The following is a 24,196-nucleotide window of genomic DNA, read 5'->3' as shown; positions in this document are numbered from 1 at the left end:
GAACTTGTACCGTAAACGAGTTTCTTGTAAACAGAGCCATCCCAAACTTTGGGGTGGCTGTGTCTTTTTGATTTTAATTTCCCTAAGCTGCAGGACCATAAGTGGAAGTGCCCTAGGCTCTGTTGCTTTGTTTTTTAGATGTTTCAGGAAACACCATACACTTCTCCCGAGTGGCTGTTGGCAATTTACATCCCGCCCATCAGCATAACAAGGCTCCCAGTTCTCCATGGCCTGTCCTGCCTTTCTGGATTTTACACTTTTTTCAGATGGCCCTTTTGACGGGGGGGAAGTGAGACTTCATTGTAGTGCAGATTTCCTTTGCAAGCTTGCTTGGTTGGCCAAAAAGGGCGTATGCGTTTTTTCCTGAATATATTCAGGAAAAAACGCATACGCCCTTTTTGGCCAAGTGCATCATTGTCGACCTTCTGCCTCTTTTCCTGTGCTTTAAATGCAATTCCAGTCTACCTCCTGAAATCGGTTTCCTGCAATTCTGCCCGGCTTTCAAGTCCTCTTGGCAGCCTTACTTCAGTATATTTTTGGATGATAGCTGTCATTTATAACTCTGCAGGTTTGTGAATTACAGTGCCCCTGAGCTCCTTTCTTCAACTCGCTTTCTTGTGAGCTGGCCGCAACACCGCAGGATTGCTTCAGGCCCTAATCTGGTTCCGGCATGGCACGCTGAGCCTTTGGTTAATTCCTCTTCCTGGTGGGAAATGAGAGTTAAATTTTCCCGTCCAGACACCTCCAGCTAGTCTCTCATTGGTTCTCCCTATTCCTGTTCATCTTCCGCGGAATTTGCAAACTGGGCCAAACAGGAGGTTAAAGGCACTGACTCTCCAAGTCGGGAGAGTGTTAGTAAAGCATCTGGAATGTTGCACCCGAGTACCAGGGGACGAGAACTGAGACATATTTCAACACGTCTCCCGATCACACGGTTGATCATACTCTGGGTTCCACATGCATGTTTTAGCTGAAGGAAGAATCCCTTAAACCTGGAGAGTTGAGACCCGTGGAATGGGTACCATGCAATATGACTTCAAAGGGTCTTCATTTGCTCACCAAAACTCTCCAATCCTATCACTGCTGCGTTTTTGCCCCTGTACTCACGATTGATTCACTTTCAGAGACATAGCAATCCATAGGTTTTAAGATACTTACTAGTCAGGTACATTATTAGGCGTTTAATATGGGGTTTTGAGTCCATTTCGTTGAGCAAGGAGTAGCTCTTGTCTATTACATATTTGGCTTAAGGAACTTTATCTGTGCTCATTTCAATCTCTGGTTTTATGCAGCACCCCAACTCACCTTTCCCCTTAAGCAAGCATAAGTTGATTTTCTAAATTTGGGACCATGTTCTGTTTTGAAATTCAGTTCCTGTGTAGCCAAGTTTACATTCCGTGTATTAGTGATATCTTATGATGTTTCTTTTTCTGTGTGACTTATTTCAGTTAGAATCATCATACCTGAATCCACTCATTATGCTGCTATGGGCCTGATGACATAGATGTCATTGCTGAGTGATATTGCATTGTACGTAAGTACCACAACTTCTTTATCCATTTTTCGCTTTCTGCGATATTGAACTTGTACCGTAAACGAGTTTCTTGTAAACAGAGCCATCCCAAACTTTGGGGTGGCTGTGTCTTTTTGATTTTAATTTCCCTAAGCTGCAGGACCATAAGTGGAAGTGCCCTAGGCTCTGTTGCTTTGTTTTTTAGATGTTTCAGGAAACACCATACACTTCTCCCGAGTGGCTGTTGGCAATTTACATCCCGCCCATCAGCATAACAAGGCTCCCAGTTCTCCATGGCCTGTCCTGCCTTTCTGGATTTTACACTTTTTTCAGATGGCCCTTTTGACGGGGGGGGGGAAGTGAGACTTCATTGTAGTGCAGATTTCCTTTGCAAGCTTGCTTGGTTGGCCAAAAAGGGCGTATGCGTTTTTTCCTGAATATATTCAGGAAAAAACGCATACGCCCTTTTTGGCCAAGTGCATCATTGTCGACCTTCTGCCTCTTTTCCTAAGCTTTAAATGCAATTCCAGTCTACCTCCTGAAATCGGTTTCCTGCAATTCTGCCCGGCTTTCAAGTCCTCTTGGCAGCCTTACTTCAGTATATTTTTGGATGATAGCTGTCATTTATAACTCTGCAGGTTTGTGAATTACAGTGCCCCTGAGCTCCTTTCTTCAACTCGCTTTCTTGTGAGCTGGCCGCAACACCGCAGGATTGCTTCAGGCCCTAATCTGGTTCCGGCATGGCACGCTGAGCCTTTGGTTAATTCCTCTTCCTGGTGGGAAATGAGAGTTAAATTTTCCCGTCCAGACACCTCCAGCTAGTCTCTCATTGGTTCTCCCTATTCCTGTTCATCTTCCGCGGAATTTGCAAACTGGGCCAAACAGGAGGTTAAAGGCACTGACTCTCCAAGTCGGGAGAGTGTTAGTAAAGCATCTGGAATGTTGCACCCGAGTACCAGGGGACGAGAACTGAGACATATTTCAACACGTCTCCCGATCACACGGTTGATCATACTCTGGGTTCCACATGCATGTTTTAGCTGAAGGAAGAATCCCTTAAACCTGGAGAGTTGAGACCCGTGGAATGGGTACCATGCAATATGACTTCAAAGGGTCTTCATTTGCTCACCAAAACTCTCCAATCCTATCACTGCTGCGTTTTTGCCCCTGTACTCACGATTGATTCACTTTCAGAGACATAGCAATCCATAGGTTTTAAGATACTTACTAGTCAGGTACATTATTAGGCGTTTAATATGGGGTTTTGAGTCCATTTCGTTGAGCAAGGAGTAGCTCTTGTCTATTACATATTTGGCTTAAGGAACTTTATCTGTGCTCATTTCAATCTCTGGTTTTATGCAGCACCCCAACTCACCTTTCCCCTTAAGCAAGCATAAGTTGATTTTCTAAATTTGGGACCATGTTCTGTTTTGAAATTCAGTTCCTGTGTAGCCAAGTTTACATTCCGTGTATTAGTGATATCTTATGATGTTTCTTTTTCTGTGTGACTTATTTCAGTTAGAATCATCATACCTGAATCCACTCATTATGCTGCTATGGGCCTGATGACATAGATGTCATTGCTGAGTGATATTGCATTGTACGTAAGTACCACAACTTCTTTATCCATTTTTCGCTTTCTGCGATATTGAACTTGTACCGTAAACGAGTTTCTTGTAAACAGAGCCATCCCAAACTTTGGGGTGGCTGTGTCTTTTTGATTTTAATTTCCCTAAGCTGCAGGACCATAAGTGGAAGTGCCCTAGGCTCTGTTGCTTTGTTTTTTAGATGTTTCAGGAAACACCATACACTTCTCCCGAGTGGCTGTTGGCAATTTACATCCCGCCCATCAGCATAACAAGGCTCCCAGTTCTCCATGGCCTGTCCTGCCTTTCTGGATTTTACACTTTTTTCAGATGGCCCTTTTGACGGGGGGGAAGTGAGACTTCATTGTAGTGCAGATTTCCTTTGCAAGCTTGCTTGGTTGGCCAAAAAGGGCGTATGCGTTTTTTCCTGAATATATTCAGGAAAAAACGCATACGCCCTTTTTGGCCAAGTGCATCATTGTCGACCTTCTGCCTCTTTTCCTGTGCTTTAAATGCAATTCCAGTCTACCTCCTGAAATCGGTTTCCTGCAATTCTGCCCGGCTTTCAAGTCCTCTTGGCAGCCTTACTTCAGTATATTTTTGGATGATAGCTGTCATTTATAACTCTGCAGGTTTGTGAATTACAGTGCCCCTGAGCTCCTTTCTTCAACTCGCTTTCTTGTGAGCTGGCCGCAACACCGCAGGATTGCTTCAGGCCCTAATCTGGTTCCGGCATGGCACGCTGAGCCTTTGGTTAATTCCTCTTCCTGGTGGGAAATGAGAGTTAAATTTGCCCGTCCAGACACCTCCAGCTAGTCTCTCATTGGTTCTCCCTATTCCTGTTCATCTTCCGCGGAATTTGCAAACTGGGCCAAACAGGAGGTTAAAGGCACTGACTCTCCAAGTCGGGAGAGTGTTAGTAAAGCATCTGGAATGTTGCACCCGAGTACCAGGGGACGAGAACTGAGACATATTTCAACACGTCTCCCGATCACACGGTTGATCATACTCTGGGTTCCACATGCATGTTTTAGCTGAAGGAAGAATCCCTTAAACCTGGAGAGTTGAGACCCGTGGAATGGGTACCATGCAATATGACTTCAAAGGGTCTTCATTTGCTCACCAAAACTCTCCAATCCTATCACTGCTGCGTTTTTGCCCCTGTACTCACGATTGATTCACTTTCAGAGACATAGCAATCCATAGGTTTTAAGATACTTACTAGTCAGGTACATTATTAGGCGTTTAATATGGGGTTTTGAGTCCATTTCGTTGAGCAAGGAGTAGCTCTTGTCTATTACATATTTGGCTTAAGGAACTTTATCTGTGCTCATTTCAATCTCTGGTTTTATGCAGCACCCCAACTCACCTTTCCCCTTAAGCAAGCATAAGTTGATTTTCTAAATTTGGGACCATGTTCTGTTTTGAAATTCAGTTCCTGTGTAGCCAAGTTTACATTCCGTGTATTAGTGATATCTTATGATGTTTCTTTTTCTGTGTGACTTATTTCAGTTAGAATCATCATACCTGAATCCACTCATTATGCTGCTATGGGCCTGATGACATAGATGTCATTGCTGAGTGATATTGCATTGTACGTAAGTACCACAACTTCTTTATCCATTTTTCGCTTTCTGCGATATTGAACTTGTACCGTAAACGAGTTTCTTGTAAACAGAGCCATCCCAAACTTTGGGGTGGCTGTGTCTTTTTGATTTTAATTTCCCTAAGCTGCAGGACCATAAGTGGAAGTGCCCTAGGCTCTGTTGCTTTGTTTTTTAGATGTTTCAGGAAACACCATACACTTCTCCCGAGTGGCTGTTGGCAATTTACATCCCGCCCATCAGCATAACAAGGCTCCCAGTTCTCCATGGCCTGTCCTGCCTTTCTGGATTTTACACTTTTTTCAGATGGCCCTTTTGACGGGGGGGGAAGTGAGACTTCATTGTAGTGCAGATTTCCTTTGCAAGCTTGCTTGGTTGGCCAAAAAGGGCGTATGCGTTTTTTCCTGAATATATTCAGGAAAAAACGCATACGCCCTTTTTGGCCAAGTGCATCAGTGTCGACCTTCTGCCTCTTTTCCTATGCTTTAAATGCAATTCCAGTCTACCTCCTGAAATCGGTTTCCTGCAATTCTGCCCGGCTTTCAAGTCCTCTTGGCAGCCTTACTTCAGTATATTTTTGGATGATAGCTGTCATTTATAACTCTGCAGGTTTGTGAATTACAGTGCCCCTGAGCTCCTTTCTTCAACTCGCTTTCTTGTGAGCTGGCCGCAACACCGCAGGATTGCTTCAGGCCCTAATCTGGTTCCGGCATGGCACGCTGAGCCTTTGGTTAATTCCTCTTCCTGGTGGGAAATGAGAGTTAAATTTTCCCGTCCAGACACCTCCAGCTAGTCTCTCATTGGTTCTCCCTATTCCTGTTCATCTTCCGCGGAATTTGCAAACTGGGCCAAACAGGAGGTTAAAGGCACTGACTCTCCAAGTCGGGAGAGTGTTAGTAAAGCATCTGGAATGTTGCACCCGAGTACCAGGGGACGAGAACTGAGACATATTTCAACACGTCTCCCGATCACACGGTTGATCATACTCTGGGTTCCACATGCATGTTTTAGCTGAAGGAAGAATCCCTTAAACCTGGAGAGTTGAGACCCGTGGAATGGGTACCATGCAATATGACTTCAAAGGGTCTTCATTTGCTCACCAAAACTCTCCAATCCTATCACTGCTGCGTTTTTGCCCCTGTACTCACGATTGATTCACTTTCAGAGACATAGCAATCCATAGGTTTTAAGATACTTACTAGTCAGGTACATTATTAGGCGTTTAATATGGGGTTTTGAGTCCATTTCGTTGAGCAAGGAGTAGCTCTTGTCTATTACATATTTGGCTTAAGGAACTTTATCTGTGCTCATTTCAATCTCTGGTTTTATGCAGCACCCCAACTCACCTTTCCCCTTAAGCAAGCATAAGTTGATTTTCTAAATTTGGGACCATGTTCTGTTTTGAAATTCAGTTCCTGTGTAGCCAAGTTTACATTCCGTGTATTAGTGATATCTTATGATGTTTCTTTTTCTGTGTGACTTATTTCAGTTAGAATCATCATACCTGAATCCACTCATTATGCTGCTATGGGCCTGATGACATAGATGTCATTGCTGAGTGATATTGCATTGTACGTAAGTACCACAACTTCTTTATCCATTTTTCGCTTTCTGCGATATTGAACTTGTACCGTAAACGAGTTTCTTGTAAACAGAGCCATCCCAAACTTTGGGGTGGCTGTGTCTTTTTGATTTTAATTTCCCTAAGCTGCAGGACCATAAGTGGAAGTGCCCTAGGCTCTGTTGCTTTGTTTTTTAGATGTTTCAGGAAACACCATACACTTCTCCCGAGTGGCTGTTGGCAAGTTACATCCCGCCCATCAGCATAACAAGGCTCCCAGTTCTCCATGGCCTGTCCTGCCTTTCTGGATTTTACACTTTTTTCAGATGGCCCTTTTGACCTGAGAGAAGTGAGACTTCATTGTAGTGCAGATTTCCTTTACAAGCTTGCTTGGTTGGCCAAAAAGGGCGTATGCGTTTTTTCCTGAATATATTCAGGAAAGAACGCATACGCCCTTTTTGGCCAAGTGCATCATTGTGGACGTTCTGCCTCTTTTCCTATGCTTTAAATGGAATTCCAGTCTACCTCCCGATAGCAGTTTCCTGCAATTCTGCCCCGCTTTCAAGTCCTCTTGGCAGGCTTACTTCAGTATATTTTTGGACGATAGCTGTCATTTATAACTCTGCAGGTTTGTTAATTACAGTGCCCCTGAGCTCCTTTCTTCAACTCGCTTTCTTGTGAGCTGGCCGCAACACCGCAGGATTGTTTCAGGCCCTAATCTGGTTCCGGCACGGCACGCTGAGCCTTTGGTTAATTCCTCTTCCTGGTGGGAAATGAGAGTTAAATTTGCCCGTCCAGGCACCTCCAGCTAGTCTCTCATTGGTTCTCCCTATTCCTGTTCATCTTCCGCAGGAATTGCAAACTGGGCCAAACAGGAGGTTAAAGGCACTGACTCTCCAAGTCGGGAGAGTGTTAGTAAAGCGTCTGGAATGTTGCACCCGAGTACCAGGGGACGAGAACTGAGACATATTTGAACACGTCTCCTGATCACACGGTTGATCATACTCTGGGTTCCACATGCATGTTTCAGCTGAAGGAAGAATCCCTTAAACCTGGAGAGTTGAGACCCGTGGAATGGGTACCATGCAATATGACTTCAAAGGGTCTTCATTTGCTCACCGAACCTCTCCAATCCTATCACTGCTGCGTTTATGCCCCTCTACACACGCTTGATTCTCTTTTGGAGACATAGCAATCCATAGGTTTTAAGATACTTACTAGTCAGGTACATTCTTAGGCGTTTAAGATGGGGTGTTGAGTCCATTTCGTTGAGCAAGGAGTAGCTCTTGTCTATTCCATATTTGGCTTAAGGAACTTTATCTGTGCTCATTTCAATCTCTGGTTTTATGCAGCACCCCAACTCACCTTTCCCCTTAAGCAAGCATAAGTTGGTTTTCTAAATTTGAGACCCTGTTCTGTTTTGTAATTCAGTTCCTGTGTAGCCAAGTTTACATTCCGTGTATTAGTGATATCTTATGATGTTTCTTTTTCTGTGTGACTTATTTCAGTTAGAATCATCATACCTGAACCCACTCAATATGCTGCTACGGGCCTCATGACATAGATTTCATTGCTGAGTGATATTGCATTGTACATAAGTACCACAACTTCTTTATCCATTTTTCGCTTTCTGCGATATTGAACTTGTACCGTAAACGAGGTTCTTGTAAACAGAGCCGTCCGAAACTTTGGGGTGGCTGTGTCTTTTTGATTTTAATTTCCCTAAGCTATAGGACCATAAGTGGAAGTACCCTAGGCTCTGTTGCTTTGTTTTTTAGATGTTTCAGGAATCACCATACACTTCTCCCGAGTGGCTCTTGGCAATGTACATCCCGCCCATCAGCATAACAAGGCTCCCAGTTCTCCATGGCCTGTCCTGCCTTTCTGGATTTTACACTTTTTTCAGATGGCCCTTTTGACCAGGAGGAAGTGAGACTTCATTGTAGTGCAGATTTCCTTTGCAAGCTTGCTTGGTTGGCCAAAAAGTGTGTATGCATTTTTTCCTGAATATATTCAGGAAAAAACGCATACACACTTTTTGGCCAAGTGCATCATTGTCGACGTTCTGCCTCTTTTCCTATGCTTTAAATGCAATTCCAGTCTACCTCCTGAAATCGGGTTCCTGCAATTCTGCCCCGCTTTCAAGTCCTCTTGGCAGCCTTACTTCAGTATATTTTTGGACGATAGCTCTCATTTATAACTCTGCAGGTTTGTGAATTACAGTGCCCCTGAGCTCCTTTCTTCAACTCGCTTTCTTGTGAGCTGGCCGCAACACCGCAGGATTGCTTCAGGCCCTAATCTGGTTCCGGCACGGCACGCTGAGCCTTTGGTTAATTCCTCTTCCTGGTGGGAAATGAGAGTTAAATTTGCCCGTCCAGACACCTCCAGCTAGTCTCTCGTTGGTTCTCCCTATTCCTGTTCATCTTCCACAGAAATTGCAAACTGGGCCAAACAGGAGGTTAAAGGCACTGACTCTCCAAGTCGGGAGAGTGTTAGGAAAGCATCTGGAATGTTGCACCCGAGTACCAGGGGAGAAAACTGAGACATATTGGAACACGTCTCCCGATCACACGGTTGATCATACTCTGGGTTCCACATGCATGTTTTAGCTGAAGGAAGAATCCCTTAAACCTGGAGAGTTGAGACCCGTGGAATGGGTACCATGCAATATGACTTCAAAGGGTCTTCATTTGCTCACCGAACCTCTCCAATCCTATCACTGCTGCGTTTATGCCCCTGTACACACGCTTGATTCTCTTTCGGAGACATAGCAATCCATAGGTTTTAAGATACTTATTAGTCAGGTACATTGTTAGGCGTTTAATAAGGGGTGTTGAGTCCATTTCGTTGATCAAGGAGTAGCTCTTGTCTATTACACATTTGGCTTAAGGAACTTTATCTGTGATCATTTCAATCTCTGGTTTTATGCAGCACCCCAACTCACCTTTCCTCTTAAGCAAGCATAAGTTGGTTTTCTAAATTTGAGACCCTGTTCTGTTTTGTAATTCAGTTCCTCTGTAGCCAAGTTTACATTCTGTGTATTAGTGATATCTTATGATGTTTCTTTTTCTGTGTGACTTATTTCAGTTAGAATCATCATACCTGAACCCACTCATTTTCTGCTACAGGCCTGTTGACATAGATTTCATTGCTGAGTGATATTGCATTGTACATAAGTACCACAACTTCTTTATCCATTTTTTGCTTTCTGCGATATTGAACTTGTACCGTAAACGAGGTTCTAGAAAACAGAGCCGTCCCAAACTTTGGGGTGGCTGTGTCTTTTTGATTTTAATTTCCCTAAGCTATAGGACCATAAGTGGAATTGACCTAGGCTCTGTTGCTTTGTTTTTTAGATGTTTCAGGAAACACCATACACTTCTCCGGAGTGGCTGTTGGCAATTTACATCCCGCCCATCAGCATAACAAGGCTCCCAGTTCTCCATGGCCTGTCCTGCCTTTCTGGATTTTACACTTTTTTCAGATGGCCCTTTTGACCGGGGAGAAGTGAGACTTCATTGTAGTGCAGATTTCCTTTGCAAGCTTGCTTGGTTGGCCAAAAAGGGCGTATGCGTTTTTTCCTGAATATATTCAGGAAAGAACGCATACGCCCTTTTTGGCCAAGTGCATCATTGTGGACGTTCTGCCTCTTTTCCTATGCTTTAAATGGAATTCCAGTCTACCTCCCGATAGCAGTTTCCTGCAATTCTGCCCCACTTTCAAGTCCTCTTGGCAGGCTTACTTCAGTATATTTTTGGACGATAGCTGTCATTTATAACTCTGCAGGTTTGTTAATTACAGTGCCCCTGAGCTCCTTTCTTCAACTCGCTTTCTTGTGAGCTGGCCGCAACACCGCAGGATTGCTTCAGGCCCTAATCTGGTTCCGGCACGGCACGCTGAGCCTTTGGTTAATTCCTCTTCCTGGTGGGAAATGAGAGTTAAATTTGCCCGTCCAGGCACCTCCAGCTAGTCTCTCATTGGTCCTCCCTATTCCTGTTCATCTTCCGCAGGAATTGCAAACTGGGCCAAACAGGAGGTTAAAGGCACTGACTCTCCAAGTCGGGAGAGTGTTAGTAAAGCGTCTGGAATGTTGCACCCGAGTACCAGGGGACGAGAACTGAGACATATTTGAACACGTCTCCTGATCACACGGTTGATCATACTCTGGGTTCCACATGCATGTTTTAGCTGAAGGAAGAATCCCTTAAACCTGGAGAGTTGAGACCCGTGGAATGGGTACCATGCAATATGACTTCAAAGGGTCTTCATTTGCTCACCGAACCTCTCCAATCCTATCACTGCTGCGTTTATGCCCCTCTACACACGCTTGATTCTCTTTTGGAGACATAGCAATCCATAGGTTTTAAGATACTTACTAGTCAGGTACATTCTTAGGCGTTTAAGATGGGGTGTTGAGTCCATTTCGTTGAGCAAGGAGTAGCTCTTGTCTATTCCATATTTGGCTTAAGGAACTTTATCTGTGCTCATTTCAATCTCTGGTTTTATGCAGCACCCCAACTCACCTTTCCCCTTAAACAAGCATAAGTTGGTTTTCTAAATTTGAGACCCTGTTCTGTTTTGTAATTCAGTTCCTGTGTAGCCAAGTTTACATTCCGTGTATTAGTGATATCTTATGATGTTTCTTTTTCTGTGTGACTTATTTCAGTTAGAATCATCATACCTGAACCCACTCAATATGCTGCTACGGGCCTCATGACATAGATTTCATTGCTGAGTGATATTGCATTGTACGTAAGTAACACAACTTCTTTATCCATTTTTCGCTTTCTGCGATATTGAACTTGTACCGTAAACGAGGTTCTTGTAAACAGAGCCGTCCGAAACTTTGGGGTGGCTGTGTCTTTTTGATTTTAATTTCCCTAAGCTATAGGACCATAAGTGGAAGTACCCTAGGCTCTGTTGCTTTGTTTTTTAGATGTTTCAGGAATCACCATACACTTCTCCCGAGTGGCTCTTGGCAATGTACATCCCGCCCATCAGCATAACAAGGCTCCCAGTTCTCCATGGCCTGTCCTGCCTTTCTGGATTTTACACTTTTTTCAGATGGCCCTTTTGACCGGGAGGAAGTGAGACTTCATTGTAGTGCAGATTTCCTTTGCAAGCTTGCTTGGTTGGCCAAAAAGTGTGTATGCATTTTTTCCTGAATATATTCAGGAAAAAACGCATACACACTTTTTGGCCAAGTGCATCATTGTCGACGTTCTGCCTCTTTTCCTATGCTTTAAATGCAATTCCAGTCTACCTCCTGAAATCGGGTTCCTGCAATTCTGCCCCGCTTTCAAGTCCTCTTGGCAGCCTTACTTCAGTATATTTTTGGACGATAGCTGTCATTTATAACTCTGCAGCTTTGTGAATTACAGTGCCCCTGAGCTCCTTTCTTCAACTCGCTTTCTTGTGAGCTGGCCGCAACACCGCAGGATTGCTTCAGGCCCTAATCTGGTTCCGGCACGGCACGCTGAGCCTTTGGTTAATTCCTCTTCCTGGTGGGAAATGAGAGTTAAATTTGCCCGTCCAGACACCTCCAGCTAGTCTCTCGTTGGTTCTCCCTATTCCTGTTCATCTTCCACAGAAATTGCAAACTGGGCCAAACAGGAGGTTAAAGGCACTGACTCTCCAAGTCGGGAGAGTGTTAGTAAAGCATCTGGAATGTTGCACCCGAGTACCAGGGGAGAAAACTGAGACATATTGGAACACGTCTCCCGATCACACGGTTGATCATACTCTGGGTTCCACATGCATGTTTTAGCTGAAGGAAGAATCCCTTAAACCTGGAGAGTTGAGACTCGTGGAATGGGTACCATGCAATATGACTTCAAAGGGTCTTCATTTGCTCACCGAACCTCTCCAATCCTATCACTGCTGCGTTTATGCCCCTGTACACACGCTTGATTCTCTTTCGGAGACATAGCAATCCATAGGTTTTAAGATACTTATTAGTCAGGTACATTGTTAGGCGTTTAATAAGGGGTGTTGAGTCCATTTCGTTGATCAAGGAGTAGCTCTTGTCTATTACACATTTGGCTTAAGGAACTTTATCTGTGATCATTTCAATCTCTGGTTTTATGCAGCACCCCAACTCACCTTTCCTCTTAAGCAAGCATAAGTTGGTTTTCTAAATTTGAGACCCTGTTCTGTTTTGTAATTCAGTTCCTCTGTAGCCAAGTTTACATTCTGTGTATTAGTGATATCTTATGATGTTTCTTTTTCTGTGTGACTTATTTCAGTTAGAATCATCATACCTGAACCCACTCATTTTCTGCTACAGGCCTGTTGACATAGATTTCATTGCTGAGTGATATTGCATTGTACATAAGTACCACAACTTCTTTATCCATTTTTTGCTTTCTGCGATATTGAACTTGTACCGTAAACGAGGTTCTAGAAAACAGAGCCGTCCCAAACTTTGGGGTGGCTGTGTCTTTTTTATTTTAATTTCCCTAAGCTGCAGGACCATAAGTGGAAGTGCCCTAGGCTCTGTTGCTTTGTTTTTTAGATGTTTCAGGAAACACCATACACTTCTCTGGAGTGGCTGTTGGCAATTTACATCCCGCCCATCAGCATAACAAGGCTCCCAGTTCTCCATGGCCTGTCCTGCCTTTCTGGATTTTACACTTTTTTCAGATGGCCCTTTTGACCGGGGAGAAGTGAGACTTCATTGTAGTGCAGATTTCCTTTGCAAGCTTGCTTGGTTGGCCAAAAAGGGCGTATGCGTTTTTTCCTGAATATATTCAGGAAAGAACGCATACGCCCTTTTTGGCCAAGTGCATCATTGTGGACGTTCTGCCTCTTTTCCTATGCTTTAAATGGAATTCCAGTCTACCTCCCGATAGCAGTTTCCTGCAATTCTGCCCCACTTTCAAGTCCTCTTGGCAGCCTTACTTCAGTATATTTTTGGACGATAGCTGTCATTTATAACTCTGCAGGTTTGTTAATTACAGTGCCCCTGAGCTCCTTTCTTCAACTCGCTTTCTTGTGAGCTGGCCGCAACACCGCAGGATTGTTTCAGGCCCTAATCTGGTTCCGGCACGGCACGCTGAGCCTTTGGTTAATTCCTCTTCCTGGTGGGAAATGAGAGTTAAATTTGCCCGTCCAGGCACCTCCAGCTAGTCTCTCATTGGTCCTCCCTATTCCTGTTCATCTTCCGCAGGAATTGCAAACTGGGCCAAACAGGAGGTTAAAGGCACTGACTCTCCAAGTCGGGAGAGTGTTAGTAAAGCGTCTGGAATGTTGCACCCGAGTACCAGGGGACGAGAACTGAGACATATTTGAACACGTCTCCTGATCACACGGTTGATCATACTCTGGGTTCCACATGCATGTTTCAGCTGAAGGAAGAATCCCTTAAACCTGGAGAGTTGAGACCCGTGGAATGGGTACCATGCAATATGACTTCAAAGGGTCTTCATTTGCTCACCGAACCTCTCCAATCCTATCACTGCTGCGTTTATGCCCCTCTACACACGCTTGATTCTCTTTTGGAGACATAGCAATCCATAGGTTTTAAGATACTTACTAGTCAGGTACATTCTTAGGCGTTTAAGATGGGGTGTTGAGTCCATTTCGTTGAGCAAGGAGTAGCTCTTGTCTATTCCATATTTGGCTTAAGGAACTTTATCTGTGCTCATTTCAATCTCTGGTTTTATGCAGCACCCCAACTCACCTTTCCCCTTAAGCAAGCATAAGTTGGTTTTCTAAATTTGAGACCCTGTTCTGTTTTGTAATTCAGTTCCTGTGTAGCCAAGTTTACATTCCGTGTATTAGTGATATCTTATGATGTTTCTTTTTCTGTGTGACTTATTTCAGTTAGAATCATCATACCTGAACCCACTCAATATGCTGCTACGGGCCTCATGACATAGATTTCATTGCTGAGTGATATTGCATTGTACGTAAGTAACACAACTTCTTTATCCATTTTTCGCTTTCTGCGATATTGAACTTGTACCGTAAACGAGGTTCTTGTAAACAGAGCCGTCCGAAACTTTGGGGTGGCTGTGTCTTTTTGATTTTAATTTCCCTAAGCTATAGGACCATAAGTGGAAGTACCCTAGGCTCTGTTGCTTTGTTTTTTAGATGTTTCAGGAATCACCATACACTTCTCCCGAGTGGCTCTTGGCAATGTACATCCCGCCCATCAGCATAACAAGGCTCCCAGTTCTCCATGGCCTGTCCTGCCTTTCTGGATTTTACACTTTTTTCAGATGGCCCTTTTGACCGGGAGGAAGTGAGACTTCATTGTAGTGCAGATTTCCTTTGCAAGCTTGCTTGGTTGGCCAAAAAGTGTGTATGCATTTTTTCCTGAATATATTCAGGAAAAAACGCATACACACTTTTTGGCCAAGTGCATCATTGTCGACGTTCTGCCTCTTTTCCTATGCTTTAAATGCAATTCCAGTCTACCTCCTGAAATCGGGTTCCTGCAATTCTGCCCCGCTTTCAAGTCCTCTTGGCAGCCTTACTTCAGTATATTTTTGGACGATAGCTGTCATTTATAACTCTGCAGCTTTGTGAATTACAGTGCCCCTGAGCTCCTTTCTTCAACTCGCTTTCTTGTGAGCTGGCCGCAACACCGCAGGATTGCTTCAGGCCCTAATCTGGTTCCGGCACGGCACGCTGAGCCTTTGGTTAATTCCTCTTCCTGGTGGGAAATGAGAGTTAAATTTGCCCGTCCAGACACCTCCAGCTAGTCTCTCGTTGGTTCTCCCTATTCCTGTTCATCTTCCACAGAAATTGCAAACTGGGCCAAACAGGAGGTTAAAGGCACTGACTCTCCAAGTCGGGAGAGTGTTAGTAAAGCATCTGGAATGTTGCACCCGAGTACCAGGGGAGAAAACTGAGACATATTGGAACACGTCTCCCGATCACACGGTTGATCATACTCTGGGTTCCACATGCATGTTTTAGCTGAAGGAAGAATCCCTTAAACCTGGAGAGTTGAGACCCGTGGAATGGGTACCATGAAATATGACTTCAAAGGGTCTTCATTTGCTCACCGAACCTCTCCAATCCTATCACTGCTGCGTTTATGCCCCTGTACACACGCTTGATTCTCTTTCGGAGACATAGCAATCCATAGGTTTTAAGATACTTATTAGTCAGGTACATTGTTAGGCGTTTAATAAGGGGTGTTGAGTCCATTTCGTTGATCAAGGAGTAGCTCTTGTCTATTACACATTTGGCTTAAGGAACTTTATCTGTGATCATTTCAATCTCTGGTTTTATGCAGCACCCCAACTCACCTTTCCTCTTAAGCAAGCATAAGTTGGTTTTCTAAATTTGAGACCCTGTTCTGTTTTGTAATTCAGTTCCTCTGTAGCCAAGTTTACATTCTGTGTATTAGTGATATCTTATGATGTTTCTTTTTCTGTGTGACTTATTTCAGTTAGAATCATCATACCTGAACCCACTCATTTTCTGCTACAGGCCTGTTGACATAGATTTCATTGCTGAGTGATATTGCATTGTACATAAGTACCACAACTTCTTTATCCATTTTTTGCTTTCTGCGATATTGAACTTGTACCGTAAACGAGGTTCTAGAAAACAGAGCCGTCCCAAACTTTGGGGTGGCTGTGTCTTTTTGATTTTAATTTCCCTAAGCTATAGGACCATAAGTGGAATTGACCTAGGCTCTGTTGCTTTGTTTTTTAGATGTTTCAGGAAACACCATACACTTCTCCGGAGTGGCTGTTGGCAATTTACATCCCGCCCATCAGCATAACAAGGCTCCCAGTTCTCCATGGCCTGTCCTGCCTTTCTGGATTTTACACTTTTTTCAGATGGCCCTTTTGACCGGGGAGAAGTGAGACTTCATTGTAGTGCAGATTTCCTTTGCAAGCTTGCTTGGTTGGCCAAAAAGGGCGTATGCGTTTTTTCCTGAATATATTCAGGAAAGAACGCATACGCCCTTTTTGGCCAAGTGCATCATTGTGGACGTTCTGCCTCTTTTCCTATGCTTTAAATGCAATTCCAGTCTACCTCCTGAAATCGGTTTCCTGCAATTATGCCCCGCTTTCAAGTCCTCTTGGCAGGCTTACTTCAGTATATTTTTGGACGATAGCTGTCATTTATAACTCTGCAGGTTTGTTAATTACAGTGCCCCTGAGCTCCTTTCTTCAACTCGCTTTCTTGTGAGCTGGCCGCAACACCGCAGGATTGTTTCAGGCCCTAATCTGGTTCCGGCACGGCACGCTGAGCCTTTGGTTAATTCCTCTTCCTGGTGGGAAATGAGAGTTAAATTTGCCCGTCCAGGCACCTCCAGCTAGTCTCTCATTGGTCCTCCCTATTCCTGTTCATCTTCCGCAGGAATTGCAAACTGGGCCAAACAGGAGGTTAAAGGCACTGACTCTCCAAGTCGGGAGAGTGTTAGTAAAGCGTCTGGAATGTTGCACCCGAGTACCAGGGGACGAGAACTGAGACATATTTGAACACGTCTCCTGATCACACCATTGATCATACTCTGGGTTCCACATGCATGTTTCAGCTGAAGGAAGAATCCCTTAAACCTGGAGAGTTGAGACCCGTGGAATGGGTACCATGCAATATGACTTCAAAGGGTCTTCATTTGCTCACCGAACCTCTCCAATCCTATCACTGCTGCGTTTATGCCCCTCTACACACGCTTGATTCTCTTTTGGAGACATAGCAATCCATAGGTTTTAAGATACTTACTAGTCAGGTACATTGTTAGGCGTTTAAGATGGGGTGTTGAGTCCATTTCGTTGAGCAAGGAGTAGCTCTTGTCTATTCCATATTTGGCTTAAGGAACTTTATCTGTGCTCATTTCAATCTCTGGTTTTATGCAGCACCCCAACTCACCTTTCCCCTTAAGCAAGCATAAGTTGGTTTTCTAAATTTGAGACCCTGTTCTGTTTTGTAATTCAGTTCCTGTGTAGCCAAGTTTACATTCCGTGTATTAGTGATATCTTATGATGTTTCTTTTTCTGTGTGACTTATTTCAGTTAGAATCATCATACCTGAACCCACTCAATATGCTGCTACGGGCCTCATGACATAGATTTCATTGCTGAGTGATATTGCATTGTACGTAAGTAACACAACTTCTTTATCCATTTTTCGCTTTCTGCGATATTGAACTTGTACCGTAAACGAGGTTCTTGTAAACAGAGCCGTCCGAAACTTTGGGGTGGCTGTGTCTTTTTGATTTTAATTTCCCTAAGCTATAGGACCATAAGTGGAAGTACCCTAGGCTCTGTTGCTTTGTTTTTTAGATGTTTCAGGAATCACCATACACTTCTCCCGAGTGGCTCTTGGCAATGTACATCCCGCCCATCAGCATAACAAGGCTCCCAGTTCTCCATGGCCTGTCCTGCCTTTCTGGATTTTACACTTTTTTCAGATGGCCCTTTTGACCGGGAGGAAGTGAGACTTCATTGTAGTGCAGATTTCCTTTGCAAGCTTGCTTGGTTGGCCAAAAAGTGTGTATGCATTTTTTCCTGAATATATTCAGGAAAAAACGCATACACACTTTTTGGCCAAGTGCATCATTGTCGACGTTCTGCCTCTTTTCCTATGCTTTAAATGCAATTCCAGTCTACCTCCTGAAATCGGGTTCCTGCAATTCTGCCCCGCTTTCAAGTCCTCTTGGCAGCCTTACTTCAGTATATTTTTGGACGATAGCTGTCATTTATAACTCTGCAGCTTTGTGAATTACAGTGCCCCTGAGCTCCTTTCTTCAACTCGCTTTCTTGTGAGCTGGCCGCAACACCGCAGGATTGCTTCAGGCCCTAATCTGGTTCCGGCACGGCACGCTGAGCCTTTGGTTAATTCCTCTTCCTGGTGGGAAATGAGAGTTAAATTTGCCCGTCCAGACACCTCCAGCTAGTCTCTCGTTGGTTCTCCCTATTCCTGTTCATCTTCCACAGAAATTGCAAACTGGGCCAAACAGGAGGTTAAAGGCACTGACTCTCCAAGTCGGGAGAGTGTTAGTAAAGCATCTGGAATGTTGCACCCGAGTACCAGGGGAGAAAACTGAGACATATTGGAATACGTCTCCCGATCACACGGTTGATCATACTCTGGGTTCCACATGCATGTTTTAGCTGAAGGAAGAATCCCTTAAACCTGGAGAGTTGAGACCCGTGGAATGGGTACCATGCAATATGACTTCAAAGGGTCTTCATTTGCTCACCGAACCTCTCCAATCCTATCACTGCTGCGTTTATGCCCCTGTACACACGCTTGATTCTCTTTCGGAGACATAGCAATCCATAGGTTTTAAGATACTTATTAGTCAGGTACATTGTTAGGCGTTTAATAAGGGGTGTTGAGTCCATTTCGTTGATCAAGGAGTAGCTCTTGTCTATTACACATTTGGCTTAAGGAACTTTATCTGTGATCATTTCAATCTCTGGTTTTATGCAGCACCCCAACTCACCTTTCCTCTTAAGCAAGCATAAGTTGGTTTTCTAAATTTGAGACCCTGTTCTGTTTTGTAATTCAGTTCCTCTGTAGCCAAGTTTACATTCTGTGTATTAGTGATATCTTATGATGTTTCTTTTTCTGTGTGACTTATTTCAGTTAGAATCATCATACCTGAACCCACTCATTTTCTGCTACAGGCCTGTTGACATAGATTTCATTGCTGAGTGATATTGCATTGTACATAAGGACCACAACTTCTTTATCCATTTTTTGCTTTCTGCGATATTGAACTTGTACCGTAAACGAGGTTCTAGAAAACAGAGCCGTCCCAAACTTTGGGGTGGCTGTGTCTTTTTGATTTTAATTTCCCTAAGCTATAGGACCATAAGTGGAATTGACCTAGGCTCTGTTGCTTTGTTTTTTAGATGTTTCAGGAAACACCATACACTTCTCCGGAGTGGCTGTTGGCAATTGACATCCCGCCCATCAGCATAACAAGGCTCCCAGTTCTCCATGGCCTGTCCTGCCTTTCTGGATTTTACACTTTTTTCAGATGGCCCTTTTGACCGGGGAGAAGTGAGACTTCATTGTAGTGCAGATTTCCTTTGCAAGCTTGCTTGGTTGGCCAAAAAGGGCGTATGCGTTTTTTCCTGAATATATTCAGGAAAGAACGCATACGCCCTTTTTGGCCAAGTGCATCATTGTGGACGTTCTGCCTCTTTTCCTATGCTTTAAATGGAATTCCAGTCTACCTCCCGATAGCAGTTTCCTGCAATTCTGCCCCACTTTCAAGTCCTCTTGGCAGGCTTACTTCAGTATATTTTTGGACGATAGCTGTCATTTATAACTCTGCAGGTTTGTTAATTACAGTGCCCCTGAGCTCCTTTCTTCAACTCGCTTTCTTGTGAGCTGGCCGCAACACCGCAGGATTGCTTCAGGCCCTAATCTGGTTCCGGCACGGCACGCTGAGCCTTTGGTTAATTCCTCTTCCTGGTGGGAAATGAGAGTTAAATTTGCCCGTCCAGGCACCTCCAGCTAGTCTCTCATTGGTCCTCCCTATTCCTGTTCATCTTCCGCAGGAATTGCAAACTGGGCCAAACAGGAGGTTAAAGGCACTGACTCTCCAAGTCGGGAGAGTGTTAGTAAAGCGTCTGGAATGTTGCACCCGAGTACCAGGGGACGAGAACTGAGACATATTGGAACACATCTCCCGATCACACGGTTGATCATACGCTGGGTTCCACATGCATGTTTCAGCTGAAGGAAGAATCCCTTAAACCTGGAGAGTTGAGACCCGTGGAATGGGTACCATGCAATATGACTTCAAAGGGTCTTCATTTGCTCACCGAACCTCTCCAATCCTATCACTGCTGCGTTTATGCCCCTCTACACACGCTTGATTCTCTTTTGGAGACATAGCAATCCATAGGTTTTAGGATACTTACTAGTCAGGTACATTGTTAGGCGTTTAAGATGGGGTGTTGAGTCCATTTCGTTGAGCAAGGAGTAGCTCTTGTCTATTCCATATTTGGCTTAAGGAACTTTATCTGTGCTCATTTCAATCTCTGGTTTTATGCAGCACCCCAACTCACCTTTCCCCTTAAGCAAGCATAAGTTGGTTTTCTAAATTTGAGACCCTGTTCTGTTTTGTAATTCAGTTCCTGTGTAGCCAAGTTTACATTCCGTGTATTAGTGATATCTTATGATGTTTCTTTTTCTGTGTGACTTATTTCAGTTAGAATCATCATACCTGAACCCACTCAATATGCTGCTACGGGCCTCATGACATAGATTTCATTGCTGAGTGATATTGCATTGTACGTAAGTAACACAACTTCTTTATCCATTTTTCGCTTTCTGCGATATTGAACTTGTACCGTAAACGAGGTTCTTGTAAACAGAGCCGTCCGAAACTTTGGGGTGGCTGTGTCTTTTTGATTTTAATTTCCCTAAGCTATAGGACCATAAGTGGAAGTACCCTAGGCTCTGTTGCTTTGTTTTTTAGATGTTTCAGGAATCACCATACACTTCTCCCGAGTGGCTCTTGGCAATGTACATCCCGCCCATCAGCATAACAAGGCTCCCAGTTCTCCATGGCCTGTCCTGCCTTTCTGGATTTTACACTTTTTTCAGATGGCCCTTTTGACCGGGAGGAAGTGAGACTTCATTGTAGTGCAGATTTCCTTTGCAAGCTTGCTTGGTTGGCCAAAAAGTGTGTATGCATTTTTTCCTGAATATATTCAGGAAAAAACGCATACACACTTTTTGGCCAAGTGCATCATTGTCGACGTTCTGCCTCTTTTCCTATGCTTTAAATGCAATTCCAGTCTACCTCCTGAAATCGGGTTCCTGCAATTCTGCCCCGCTTTCAAGTCCTCTTGGCAGCCTTACTTCAGTATATTTTTGGACGATAGCTGTCATTTATAACTCTGCAGCTTTGTGAATTACAGTGCCCCTGAGCTCCTTTCTTCAACTCGCTTTCTTGTGAGCTGGCCGCAACACCGCAGGATTGCTTCAGGCCCTAATCTGGTTCCGGCACGGCACGCTGAGCCTTTGGTTAATTCCTCTTCCTGGTGGGAAATGAGAGTTAAATTTGCCCGTCCAGACACCTCCAGCTAGTCTCTCGTTGGTTCTCCCTATTCCTGTTCATCTTCCACAGAAATTGCAAACTGGGCCAAACAGGAGGTTAAAGGCACTGACTCTCCAAGTCGGGAGAGTGTTAGTAAAGCATCTGGAATGTTGCACCCGAGTACCAGGGGAGAAAACTGAGACATATTGGAACACGTCTCCCGATCACACGGTTGATCATACTCTGGGTTCCACATGCATGTTTTAGCTGAAGAAAGAATCCCTTAAACCTGGAGAGTTGAGACCCGTGGAATGGGTACCATGCAATATGACTTTAAAGGGTCTTCATTTGCTCACCGAACCTCTCCAATCCTATCACTGCTGCGTTTATGCCCCTGTACACACGCTTGATTCTCTTTCGGAGACATAGCAATCCATAGGTTTTAAGATACTTATTAGTCAGGTACATTGTTAGGCGTTTAATAAGGGGTGTTGAGTCCATTTCGTTGATCAAGGAGTAGCTCTTGTCTATTACACATTTGGCTTAAGGAACTTTATCTGTGATCATTTCAATCTCTGGTTTTATGCAGCACCCCAACTCACCTTTCCTCTTAAGCAAGCATAAGTTGGTTTTCTAAATTTGAGACCCTGTTCTGTTTTGTAATTCAGTTCCTCTGTAGCCAAGTTTACATTCTGTGTATTAGTGATATCTTATGATGTTTCTTTTTCTGTGTGACTTATTTCAGTTAGAATCATCATACCTGAACCCACTCATTTTCTGCTACAGGCCTGTTGACATAGATTTCATTGCTGAGTGATATTGCATTGTACATAAGGACCACAACTTCTTTATCCATTTTTTGCTTTCTGCGATATTGAACTTGTACCGTAAACGAGGTTCTAGAAAACAGAGCCGTCCCAAACTTTGGGGTGGCTGTGTCTTTTTGATTTTAATTTCCCTAAGCTATAGGACCATAAGTGGAATTGACCTAGGCTCTGTTGCTTTGTTTTTTAGATGCTTCAGGAAACACCATACACTTCTCCGGAGTGGCTGTTGGCAATTTACATCCCGCCCATCAGCATAACAAGGCTCCCAGTTCTCCATGGCCTGTCCTGCCTTTCTGGATTTTACACTTTTTTCAGATGGCCCTTTTGACCGGGGAGAAGTGAGACTTCATTGTAGTGCAGATTTCCTTTGCAAGCTTGCTTGGTTGGCCAAAAAGGGCGTATGCGTTTTTTCCTGAATATATTCAGGAAAGAACGCATACGCCCTTTTTGGCCAAGTGCATCATTGTGGACGTTCTGCCTCTTTTCCTATGCTTTAAATGGAATTCCAGTCTACCTCCCGATAGCAGTTTCCTGCAATTCTGCCCCACTTTCAAGTCCTCTTGGCAGGCTTACTTCAGTATATTTTTGGACGATAGCTGTCATTTATAACTCTGCAGGTTTGTTAATTACAGTGCCCCTGAGCTCCTTTCTTCAACTCGCTTTCTTGTGAGCTGGCCGCAACACCGCAGGATTGCTTCAGGCCCTAATCTGGTTCCGGCACGGCACGCTGAGCCTTTGGTTAATTCCTCTTCCTGGTGGGAAATGAGAGTTAAATTTGCCCGTCCAGGCACCTCCAGCTAGTCTCTCATTGGTCCTCCCTATTCCTGTTCATCTTCCGCAGAAATTGCAAACTGGGCCAAACAGGAGGTTAAAGGCACTGACTCTCCAAGTCGGGAGAGTGTTAGTAAAGCGTCTGGAATGTTGCACCCGAGTACCAGGGGACGAGAACTGAGACATATTGGAACACATCTCCCGATCACACGGTTGATCATACGCTGGGTTCCACATGCATGTTTCAGCTGAAGGAAGAATCCCTTAAACCTGGAGAGTTGAGACCCGTGGAATGGGTACCATGCAATATGACTTCAAAGGGTCTTCATTTGCTCACCGAACCTCTCCAATCCTATCACTGCTGCGTTTATGCCCCTCTACACACGCTTGATTCTCTTTTGGAGACATAGCAATCCATAGGTTTTAAGATACTTACTAGTCAGGTACATTCTTAGGCGTTTAAGATGGGGTGTTGAGTCCATTTCGTTGAGCAAGGAGTAGCTCTTGTCTATTCCATATTTGGCTTAAGGAACTTTATCTGTGCTCATTTCAATCTCTGGTTTTATGCAGCACCCCAACTCACCTTTCCCCTTAAGCAAGCAAAAGTTGGTTTTCTAAATTTGAGACCCTGTTCTGTTTTGTAATTCAGTTCCTGTGTAGCCAAGTTTACATTCCGTGTATTAGTGATATCTTATGATGTTTCTTTTTCTGTGTGACTTATTTCAGTTAGAATCATCATACCTGAACCCACTCAATATGCTGCTACGGGCCTCATGACATAGATTTCATTGCTGAGTGATATTGCATTGTACGTAAGTAACACAACTTCTTTATCCATTTTTCGCTTTCTGCGATATTGAACTTGTACCGTAAACGAGGTTCTTGTAAACAGAGCCGTCCGAAACTTTGGGGTGGCTGTGTCTTTTTGATTTTAATTTCCCTAAGCTATAGGACCATAAGTGGAAGTACCCTAGGCTCTGTTGCTTTGTTTTTTAGATGTTTCAGGAATCACCATACACTTCTCCCGAGTGGCTCTTGGCAATGTACATCCCGCCCATCAGCATAACAAGGCTCCCAGTTCTCCATGGCCTGTCCTGCCTTTCTGGATTTTACACTTTTTTCAGATGGCCCTTTTGACCGGGAGGAAGTGAGACTTCATTGTAGTGCAGATTTCCTTTGCAAGCTTGCTTGGTTGGCCAAAAAGTGTGTATGCATTTTTTCCTGAATATATTCAGGAAAAAACGCATACACACTTTTTGGCCAAGTGCATCATTGTCGACGTTCTGCCTCTTTTCCTATGCTTTAAATGCAATTCCAGTCTACCTCCTGAAATCGGGTTCCTGCAATTCTGCCCCGCTTT

At 44.0% G+C, this 24,196-nt stretch overlaps 1 long non-coding RNA gene across 1 annotated transcript in view; it reads left to right on the top strand.

Annotated features, from left to right (window-relative positions):
• The window catches only part of LOC125963357 (uncharacterized), a 711,957-nt gene that overhangs the window by 184,583 nt on the left and 503,178 nt on the right, over positions 1-24,196 (top strand). The window lies entirely within an intron of this gene.

Source organism: Orcinus orca, unplaced genomic scaffold, assembly GCF_937001465.1.
Source record: "Orcinus orca unplaced genomic scaffold, mOrcOrc1.1 scaffold_36, whole genome shotgun sequence".
NCBI lineage: Eukaryota > Metazoa > Chordata > Mammalia > Artiodactyla > Delphinidae > Orcinus > Orcinus orca.
This window is presented reverse-complemented; position numbering and strand designations above follow the sequence as displayed.